The sequence below is a fragment of the Rosa rugosa genome, chromosome 4, assembly GCF_958449725.1.
Source record: "Rosa rugosa chromosome 4, drRosRugo1.1, whole genome shotgun sequence".
Classification (NCBI taxonomy): Eukaryota; Viridiplantae; Streptophyta; class Magnoliopsida; order Rosales; family Rosaceae; genus Rosa; species Rosa rugosa.
This window is the reverse complement of record NC_084823.1, coordinates 12428898-12440970: the sequence shown is the minus strand read 5'-3', so window position 1 is coordinate 12440970 and position 12073 is coordinate 12428898. Positions and strand designations below refer to the sequence as shown.

At 37.3% G+C, this 12073-nt stretch overlaps 1 non-coding gene across 1 annotated transcript; it reads right to left on the bottom strand.

Annotated features, from left to right (window-relative positions):
• Positions 1-428: 428 nt before the first annotated feature.
• TRNAA-CGC (transfer RNA alanine (anticodon CGC)) lies at positions 429-502 on the bottom strand. Its single transcript has one exon. It is a non-coding gene; the product is annotated as a tRNA-Ala (tRNA).
• Between the last annotated feature and the right edge of the window lie 11571 nt (positions 503-12073).

The following is a 12073-nucleotide window of genomic DNA, read 5'->3' as shown; positions in this document are numbered from 1 at the left end:
TGAGGAGAATCTGTCAGTGAAGATAACAAGCTCAAAGCCCTGTTTTTTTGTGGACAATGGAAAACATATTGATTACATGATCAGCGGTGGTTTTCTTGATACCGATAAATTTTAAGCCTATGTTCTGGCACTGATTAAACATAATTATGTTTCATTATCTTTATATGTTTAATCACATTTATTATGTTTAAATTACCTTTATTACAATTCTTTCATAACTGAATTTGTCATGAGAATTTGTTGCAAGAGTTACAATTATCATGATAATATTTTTAATTGACATTATCTTGTAGTTATTGTTATTAATAACTCATTTTATTATCATTATATTACCATTATTTATCATAATGAACATTTGTTACTTATGATTATTTTTGTCATATCTACCTCATATGATTATGTCGTTTGTGAAAAATAACAAAATTATTTTCCATAGCTGGGACTTGAACCCAGGTCTTTTTGGATGCGAACCAAATATCCTAACCAACTAGACTACAACAAATTTATGTTTATTTTGTTATAATGTTATATTAATGCATGTATCAATTACTTACTCTAAATGAGTACCCCTCTATTATTTTTGGCATATGGTACTCACATATTGGTATCAAAAATATTAATTATGTTTCCAACATAATCGAGGTATGTATTTTCATGAGTTTGACGACTTCAATTTAATTTCCTCTTATAATCTTATCTGATAATTTAATATAAAATTGTCACTTTATAATGAGATCGAAACTACATGTTTCTTGATCCAATTTCATGAGGACTTAAAATTCCTCCACTGATTGTTATACAATCAAATAGATCAAAACATCTTGTTTCTTGATCTCCAATTATGTCAGGATGGACCTTTGTCCCTTCTCTTTATGAGTACATGTGAACCTCTGTTCACTCCACTTTTAGAACATGCTTCTAATTGTGAAGACTCAAACCAAATGTTTTGAGTATGAGGGCTATGATCCCTAAATCTATTATTATTCGAGTATATGCTTATGCCCATATGGACTATTGTCCCAGCTCGAAATTTGAGTATATAATTTTAACATTTGTTTTCAGTGTCAAACAATAATATGAACCACGTGTTCATTAATAAATTCAATTTGAACCATGAATGTTCATGATAAATATAATGACAAACATAGTTGTCTTGCATGCATATAATGCAACTATGGACATGATCCATTGCAATTGTTGATAATTTTTCACAATTGATGCTTCCAAAAGCTAAGGTAACAATCATCTCAAGAGCTGCAGATCTTGATTGATGGCCGACTCCAACTGAGCTCATATTATGTTACATATATGGAATTACCACTGCATATATTGGTGATGAAATTTCCACCGACTTTATGTTGTATTAATCAACTATGAGTATACTACTGTATACTATATCATGAATTAAAAGCCAAATAAATTTATTTTGGCGTGACTAATGTGTCATTACTATGTCATGTAGACTCATCTACATACATACTCTACATTATTGTATAATACAACAATAATTGCAAACTTTCCTAACGAGGAAGTTATAATTTATCGCATATCTGCGAGTTGTCACTTTAATAAGACAATTCTCCCGTCATTAGGGGGAGAAATATTATGAAAAATGATATGAATTGGTGTGTGATATTTATCCACCATGTCTTATCATTATCTTAAGAAAAAGTCTCAATCAATTATGAGAAATTGAGAAAGTGACACTTATTAACGATAAGTTTTTGACCTAAAAATTGGTTTGGGCTCGCCACCCACCAATGGATTTCCAATCCAAATTTTTTTTGCACGCATATTTTGCGAATGGTCAAACTAGATGGTCTTCCCACCGTTAGGGAGAGGAAATACTATTGTAAAGGCGTGCATTATGTGGGATATATCCACCAAGTCCAATGTTTTAATCTCTCTATATATAAGGGAAGATTATACAAGCCCTATAACACTCGTTATGAGGTTATACAAATATCCACATTCTTTAATTAATTTGTCCTTGAGAGACAACAAATGCCCTAAAAGAGGCATGGGTACCTGATATGAATAAGCTTATTATAGCTAATGCATGCATATATTTTGAATGTGTGATAGATCTCTAATTGATGATATCTCATCTATAGTAGCGCTACTAAAAATTATCAAGGGTTGTATACTATACCACGTTTCGCTGTGTCGACAAACTATAAAATTGTCCAAATTGGAAAGAGGCAATTCCAATGAATTTAAATATTGTAAACGTGATGATATACTTGGACTTTATCTACCCTAAAAATTACAAAGGGTGTACTAAAGTGAATTGAAATCACTATGACACAATTCTCTTTATAGAGACATGGGCATTCTTCTCTAAGCGACAACTTTTCTATAAGTACAGTGTTACATATAGCTGTTATATTGACGAGAGGCTTATAGCAGGTTGTCATAGTTATTATGAAGATCTTAAAGGCAAATTACTAAAAGCAATTCCCCAAATGTGTCATTATAAGCATATTGCTTAATCAAATCCTTGACCGATTCATATTACTCAAGGGCAAGTCCATGAATGAGTAAAAGAGCTTAAAGCTCACTCATGGAATCAAAAGGTCTAAAGTTTCATAGATACTCATTCATTTACAGTCAAAGTAACTTATTGCCTCAATGAGTACTATGACAAGACTAAGAAATCGAATTCGAATCATACTCATAATGTTGCAACATATTCTAACTTTCGCGAAGTTATGAATTTATCTAGAGCTCATATTGAGCCTATATAAAATTATCAATTACACAAATTGATATCTATGGCTAAGTATGTCATACATAAATTTCAATGCTCGGAATATTGAATAAAGGTAAATGTGTCAATTGTTGTTCCTTTATATTGTTATTCTTTAACTAATATCTTTATCTATAATTTGAGCATATGAAATTGGTTCTACTCTAATCAAGTCAGGTAAGATTCATTAAGAACATCATAGTTTTATTGGTAATGCCCTAAATTTTGCAGGAATTGCAATTCATGATCAGTCCCCTTTATGCAAAGCACACATAGTCTCACCTATGTGATCGACACACCATATCTAATATATATGGTGCATGTATTTTATTACATACATGACTGAAGCTTGCAACAATCAGGGGGAGATTCTCATCAGGGGGAGCATTCAAAATTATGCTACCTAGGACATATGCGCGTTGTACTCTTTTTCTCCTTCGACCAGGGTTGTTTTTGTCCCACTGGGTTTTTGTTACCTGGCAAGGTTTTTGACGAGGCAACATTAAGCGCGTCCAACACCATATCATTTAGTGGTGGACATCCAAGGGGGAGTGTTATAAATATTATATAAATGTGGTTGTCCACTGTAAATACTCATTAGTTATATCCTTATGATGTAAACATTACTCCTATATAAAGGGGTCTAATGAGAATGAAATACACACTTCTACCTCCTCCTATATTCTGTTTCTCTATTCTATCTCTCTCTAATTCTCTAGTTTATAACATTCAGAGCATTTTGTTACATTTTCTGAAATGTTTTGGTAGTTCTGTCTACATTATTGAGGGGCAATAATGTGTCTTAATTGTTATGAAGTCTCTATAATTGTGTTCAGTGATCTTTTCTTTTGTGTTTAGAGACAGCTTCTAATGTGTATTGGTAGTTCTGACTATATTATTGGGGGGCAATAATCTGTTTATTGGGGGGCAATAATCTGTTTATTGGGGGGCAATAATATCTTTATCCTCATGCTGTCCCCAGCTTCCAACCTTGGTTCCTCCGCTGTTATTATGCTCTCCATAAAAGGTCTGCAATCAGCACTGTGAAGCAGTAAATGAATTCATGTTAACTTAATTGGGGACAATAAACCAACATTATTGGGGGGCAATAATCTATCTATTGCCCTCCAATATACCACTCTAAAAATCACCAGTTTCTATCATTGACAGATTATTGTACTTTAATAAACTCAAAATAACATATGACTTATCAAAGCTCTAATTTCAGCAATAAATGAACCACAGTTAAGAAATTATTGGGGGGCAATAATCTGTATATTGCCCCCCAATAGACCACCAAAAAGACACTCCATTTTCAATCAACAACAGATTAGTGTGCTTTAATAAACAACGCAGTGATTATTGCCCCCCAGTAGACATATTATTGGGAGGCAATAATCTTTTTTCTTTATTGGGGGCACAGACGACGCCGGTGCGAGCCCCGACCCGGAACAAAACTCCATGGCTTGCAGAGGCTGCAATTGCGACGATCCTCTTCTTCTTGCGTCTTCTTCGCCTGGCGGTGGTGCTCGGGATCAGAGATGCAATTGAGGTCAACCTGGCGGTGGTGCTCGGGATCGGAGATGCAATTGAGGTCGACTGCGACAGCGACCGATCCAGCACACCGCCGATCGGAGATTGAGGGCAGAGGGACGACGGAGAAAGATAAAGAAGAGGAAGTAATCGGACTCGGAGGTCGCAGAGGACGTAATAGGACTTGGTGGCAGAAGACGTAATCGGAGGGTCTGGGCGAGATTCCTGCAATGAACTGAGAGAGAGAGAGAGAGAGTATGAGGGCAATACTGTCAAACACTGTTAGATTGGGTAAATGGGGTTAAAAAACTCTTAGTGGAGTAAGTGGGCAATTTTCAGGCTAAAATTGGGTAAGTGGTCATGGCCCCTTATTTTTATGATTTACAGAGAAATGAGTGAGAATTATTGAGTTTGTTTTATTTTTATGATTTAAGGAGAAACAGGGGAGAATCTGTAGATTGAGTTTGTTTTTATTTTTATGATTGGGAAAATCTACCGTACAGTATTTGACGTTTTACCCATTATAAACTTTTGTACCTCAAGTTTCAAAAACTTTAGAACGATACTTTAGGTTCTAAACCTGACCGAAGATTTGTACCTGGAGACGTTGGCTCCGTTACGAAGGCTGCCAGACGGCGTATTGAAGGGTATTTTTGTCCCTTAAGTTATTCCCGCCATTTGAGTCCTTATACGTTGGCGCCAAATTTTATTCATGACTCGTTTACCGCCAAATTTGAAGAGAATGGTTATTCCCTCCATCAGATGTCCAAACTATATATAATTGGTACCTTATGTTTTTTTTTTTTTTGAAAAGAAGGGCCGATGCGGCTGCCCTCAAGCCTTCATTAATGAAACTGCTGAATACAAAGGGGGGACGTAAAGCCTAAACCCCGAACAATTAGTAACACGAGAACTTCCTGAATAGTAACAAGAGCTCCCACTAATCCTATGTATTCAAACATGCACCAACTAGCAAGGGTTGACATATCAGATATCTGGGCAACACCATTTGCTTTACAAAAGTGACATACCGGAAAGATAAAGCTCATACAAAGCCATAACACAATAAAACCAGCTTTCCCACTATGCTGCCGACCAGAACAACCTCTGGCGACACTTCGTTTCATCCTGCCACTAGGAGGTTGCGTCCATTTGATAATGACTCGCCACCTCTCTAGGACAAACAAGGCACTAAGAGTGCACACCCACACCGACCTATGGCAGTGACTTATTATGAATAGTAAACAAGCATAAATAAATTGACAAACATAAATAACATAGCTAGCCCAAGCCGGGCCCAAGAATGGAGCCCAAGCCCAAGCAACAATCCAAGGAAGAGGAAGCCCACCAACAGCCAGCAGGGCCTGGCCCAATCCCATCCCAGCCACCGCCGACAGACCACCTTCCCGCCATACTCGCCTGATTCCCACCGTCCACGCTCCACCAGCACGCCTGACCGCACCACCCTGCCAGAGCAAAACCAAATCGCACCTGACCCTTCCAGATTGGATCCACACCAGAATGGATCCAGTCGATCCAAACCATATCACACCACCACGATCCCTCCAGATCGGGTAAAACCCAAATCCGAACGAACCCCACCGCCGATCTGAATCAAGCCATGCCACCACCCAACCAATCATCCTCCGATTCCGCGGCAGTACACCACACCTCCGCCCAGGCCAGCAAGGGGCAAACCACAACCCGAAACCTACCGTGTTCTCCTCCTTCCTCACCTCACAAACCGCCGCCGCCATCTCCCCACACCGGCTTAGAATGTCGATCGAGGAGCCCGACACCACATTAGTCCCACAGGGGACGACAAAAGCCCGTCTGACGACGTCGAAAGGGCTCGCCGCCGGACAGGAGGAAAGCTCACTGTTTCTCTTCAGGCACTTGCAAGCGCGTTCTTTTTACTCAAACCCTTGTTTATATACAAGGTACCTTATGTTTTTAACTATACTCAAAATTAGTACGTATAATGATTTATTGTCTAGAGGGATTCAGCAAAACGGTGGGAATAACTTGATCGGACAAATATAGCCCTCAATATATTGTACTTGATCAATTATTTAACGATCAAGTAGACGGTAGTGAGTTAAGTGAAAGACGGGTTCAAAACTGAGTGAATTAAGTGATATTGTTGAAAATACAGTGAGTTAAGTGTTGAACATGTCATAACTCAGTGATCACTCCTGATTTTTCCCCTATTATATATGATCCAAACACTGGCAAGTTGAAATGCTAACCCTTTACTTCGAATGAATTCTTTTACGGTCTTGCTTCTGTCTTGATTCTAATTGTTTCAATAGAATTATACAATCATCAGGTTTTAATAAACACTTTCAAAAGGTCAATGATATGGAAGATAAAGACATGGCTAGCTGTTTATGCAAATTATGGTGGTGTTGGAGGCTCGGGACTTCAATAACCTCAAGAAAAGGACCTGAGAAATTAATGATGGCATGGATTCTGATCAACCAAATGAATCCAACTCCATTCCAAGCCATAATCCATGAAGATCCTCACCAAGAATGCTAGTGATGTGCTGGGAAGAGCCTACACTTGTGTTTTATTTAAGATACTAGAGCTGCTAATAAGGATCAATCTAAGCTATATGGCAATGTGGCGGTCTTGACTTTGCTGGCATTTAAGAATAATTAATCTTAATGTTTTTTTTTTTGAAGGAAAATCTTAATCTTAATGTTTTATCTAGTCATGATCGTTTTATTCACTACCTTGTTCAACATTTTGATTCTTTAATCTAGAATAACCGAGTCTCTTGCCTTTCTCCTACAGATCCAACAAGATCATTTTCAGAAAAGCAGCAAAAATTAAAGTTAATTCTGTGTTTTTTCATTTTACTTTAAATTTCAAAGGGATAGAAAGCCTATAGCTTTTTCAACCGATCAGTTGTGGACATGTGGCCTAGTCCATTCAATTCAATTTTTTTTCCCTTTCCTTTTGGACCATTGGAGGGTTGTTTACTTAGTGAGACGTTACAACTTTGCTATGACTGCTGCACAAGCTTCAGGTTGATGGAAATGAAATTTGTTCAAGCTTTATTGCAATATTATTGAAAAATGTCCAACGATCGAATCAAATATAACTAAATGTATTCAAGAAATCTTCTATTGTATTCGAATTGCGGCCTCAAGAAAAAAGCAAAGACTTTAGAATTTGGCCACTAAAAGAGAGAGTGAAGGTTCCCTCTTTTAGTGGCCAAATTCTAAAGTCTTTGCTTTTTTTTTCTTTGATGGGTTGAACCAGTGAAGGGAGGGACCAAAATGATTGAATTGATCGACTTCTTACTGGATTCTAGCCATCAAAAAAAGGAAGCAAAGAAAACCACCAGGCACAATATTTGAAACTATTTTTTGCAACTCTCATCCTTCTTTATGTATAAAATCATTTTTCGGACTGTGTCATTTTTCCTATGTAGTTATTGGTATGGCTGAAAGGGATTGCAATTTTCGGTTCCTCTCTCTCTCTTTCTACTTTCTCTCCCATTATCTATAGCCCATCCTTGTGGGTTCTTGAATTCGATTAGAGACGGACATGATTTGTCCACTATATTGACTGATGAGGTTTAAATATATTATAAGTAAATAATGTTTATTACATATCAAATATATCATACTGTTTAAGAATAATAGAATTGAGAGAGATTGATGAGAGAATTGTATTTCATTATTGAGAATAGGAGCCCTATATATAGGGATTACAAAGTGCATGTTCTAATGTTACAAGGAAAACTAATCCGAGTAGGACTAGGAAAACTAATCCGAGTAGGACTAGGAATTCTAGAACCTTCTCTCCTACTACAACCATGAAACTAATCCTAGTTTGAATAGACACACAAAACTGATTTTCCTTCAACACTCCCCCTTGTGCCGCTCAAACTTGGTGGTGACGCTTCGTCCGTTGCCTCTTTAAAAACCTTGCGCGAGTGAAAAACCCTGTGGGATAAAAACAAGCTCGAGGAGGAGAAAAGAGTACAACACGTCCTTCACTTCTTCGAGATCAAACATGTAGACATCATAACTCCCCCTGATGTCGATATCTCCCCCTGATTGCTACAATCTTGGGAGTTCGGATAACTTTCTCAATCTGATGGTCTTCACATGTTTCTCGAAGGTGGATTTAGGTAACGACTTAGTGAATAAGTCCGCTACATATCCCTTTCCAATCAAGTAGTCACTTTAGAGCGTTTCAACCTCGTTGCAAACGTGCTCCGTGGTCTAGAGCCACTTGACTTGGGAAAATGAAGTTCACAAGAACCTTCATTATATTCCGTATCTAGATCCCCATAGAGATACGTAGTGACCACATTCGTAAGTTGCATGTTCAGTTATTCAGAAACTACCAAACTGACAAGGTAGTGGAGTGCAATGACATCCATTACGAGAGAATATGTCTTCTCGTAGTCGATTCCAGGGCGTTTTGTGAGAAACCTTGCGCCATAAGGTGAGATTATCATCTCTTTTTCTCATCACGCTATCTAACGAAGACCTATTAATGTCAACAGGTTTTATGTTAGGAGGTGTTGGCATCTCAAGCCCGAAAACCTTCCTCTTCGTTAGTGAATCAAATTCAACCTGGATCGCATCTTTCCATTTAGGCCAATTTGCTCTACGTTGGCATTCCTTTCAACGGAGTAAGGTTCGATGTCATTGGTCTCAATAATTCCACGTCCTCATGTACACTAGTGTAGTTTGTAGAGATCTCTATATTCTCAGGAGTTGGTTCTAACATTGAGGCGTCCCCCAACAATGTCTCTTGGACATAACCACAATCCAGAATATTCTCATGAGACGGATTTTGAGTATCAATGATCAATGGATCAAGTTGTGCCGAACTCGCTTTCTTCCTAGGGCGAGAATCCATCGAACCTATGGGTCTCCTACGCTCTTTAGCGGAACCCATGGCCTATGACGCCACTATGCCACATTGTGGCGTCACTATACCACCATCTATGGTGGTGATGCCGTGCCCATCTCTTTTGGGTGGCGCCATGTCCTCTTGAGTTGACATCTATCCTTGCAGGCATGTTTGCAGCAGGTATATGTGATCTCGTCACTTTTTAGGGGATCAAGATGAGACATAGTGGGGACAGACCACGACAATTCCTGTCGTTCCTGTTGAACATAGACGTTCTAATCTCCCCCTAACGACGGGAAGACTGTCTCATCAAAGTGACAATTCGCAAATCTAGCGAAAAAGAGATCGCCTGTCAAGGGTTTTACATGGCGGACTTTATGGTTGGAGACTTATGTCCAACACAAATATATATGCATTCGTTGCAATGACTCATGTTGATGCGCTATGGCGGCGCAATTGGCACATAAACCGCACACTCAAATATGCATAAGTATGAGATATTAGACTTGAACCCAGTCACTAGCTGTAACGCAAATAAACGTTGAGTGGCTGCTATGAGTCGTAGACGAATTAGCATAGCTGCATGCGATATTGCATAACCCAAGAGGAAATATTGGTGCGCATTACCAAAGTCCGGGCTACCATCGTAGTCTTTTAATGATGGTTTTATCAAACTAGGAGTAGTAATAGGAGAGAAGGTGATGTTGAAGAATTTTCTGGTTTTGGATTTTTGATCTCAAGGTTAGGGCTCGTGCTGATAACGTGTTTAAGAATAATAGAATTGAGAGAGATTGATGAGAGAATTGTATTTCATTATTAAGAATAGGAGCCCTATATATAGGGATTACAAAGTGCATGTTCTAATGTTACAAGGAAAACTAATCCGAGTAGGACTAGGAATTCTAGAACCTTCTCTCCTATTACAACCATGAAACTAATCCTACTTTGAATAGGCACACAAAACTGATTTTCCTTCAACACATACAATCTGCCAATCTATTAACAACACAAAATTGATGACATGTGATCAACTTCAATACTCAAAGAACAAAGATAGACAAACTATACAGGGATTCCATATGAATTATCCGTGCCTGAAGTTATTGAAACATGTTTGAAACAAGAACATCAATGTTTATAAATGAACATATGTAAAGCCACTCAAATTATCACGCTCTCACATGCAACGTCACTTAACATTCTGTAACATATTTCAAACTTCAATATGATGATCGCAATTCTTTGCTTTTTTTTCTTCTCTTTGATGGGTGGAACCCTAGGTGGGTGCCACTCGAGATCGCTCCGAAAAACTCAGAGGTCCTGGCTGTTTTTTTATTTTTTATTTATTTATTTATTTTTATAAAAACTGCCTACTTAACCACATTGAACGATGATATATGAAGAAAGAGATTTATTACATAGTAAATTGTTACCTCATCACCACTTGAGTCAGTATTTTCTTCATCGTTATCCGCATCTATGTGTATCACCGGCCTTCATCATAATTATGAGATTAAGTTAAATTTATAGGGCTGGTCTTGAGAAATCGAGGGCTCAAGTAAATCCACGGTACTCGAGATTTTATTTTTTTGGTTATATTGGAAGGAAATCAAACCTCTGATTTAGCTTAATGCGAATGCAATTCTCAACCTTTCTCACTACTTGAACAAGTTTTTGTTAACTGACCTATATCAAAAAATATTAAAAGAACATGAAATAAAAATTTCATGTCATAGTAGATGAATGCATTTCAATTTAAAGCTTTTTCTATAATTATGAAAAATCCCATAATAGAAAACCAAATTCATAAAATACATAGCAATAAAATTGCATATGAAAATACTTTAAACTTGAGTATCAAGTAATTACAAAAAAGAGACAGCATTGAAGAAATTGGAGCAGCGAGCGAAATGGGTGGAAAAGTTGCTAATTTCCTCTTTACTTTAATTATTTTTATAGGAGGTTTTCATCGACGATTGTTCATCATTTTTGTCTTTTTGGGAGGTTTTCATTGGCAAAGGTCTATCCATTTTTATTTTTTTTATTTTTATGGTGGGCATTTTCTTACGAATAGAGGTGGCAAACGGGTCAGCCTGGCCTGGGCTGGCCCACTTAATTAGGATTCGGGTCATGTTCGGGCCGGCTCGAGTCGGCTCGTTTCTCATCGGGCTCGAGCTCAGGGGCCCATATACTCAAACATTAGGCCTAACCCGGCCTAATGCCCACAACATGCTGGGCCGTGCTGGTGCTAGGCCAATAGGCAGGTCGTGCCGTGCCACAAAATAAAATTAGTCGAAGCCAATATTATAAATATAAGTTGCAACTCATATACCATTGAAAACTATTCATTAAAATTTAATGTTATAAGTTTATTGTTTATAAATTATCTTTATATCATTAAATATATATATATATATATATATATATATATATATATATATATATATATATATATTATATTTTAGAAACATAAACTATTCATTAAATAGTTGCAACTCATGTACCGTGGGAAACTATTCGTTAAAATTTAATGTTATAAGTTTATTGTTTATAAATTATATATTATCTTTATATTTAAAAATATATTAGTTGCAACTCATAATTACATATAAGTGCATCTTAGAGTGTTTTTTTAGCCATAAGGCCACAAACTAGTTTTTTCCTTCATAAGGCCACTAGATTAAAAAAGATGTTATATTTTGGATATTAAAAACCAATATATTTACATAAATGCCACTAGAGTACAAAATCAACATTCATTCTCTCTCTCCTCTCCGACGAGGTCTCCGGCCAACTTCTGGCGAACTCAGGCCGACTTCCGGCGAGTCTCCGGCGAACTCTGGCGACCACAAAAGCTACTATTACTGACACCAAAAGCTACTGTAGCTACTCTGATGAAATTTCTGGCAA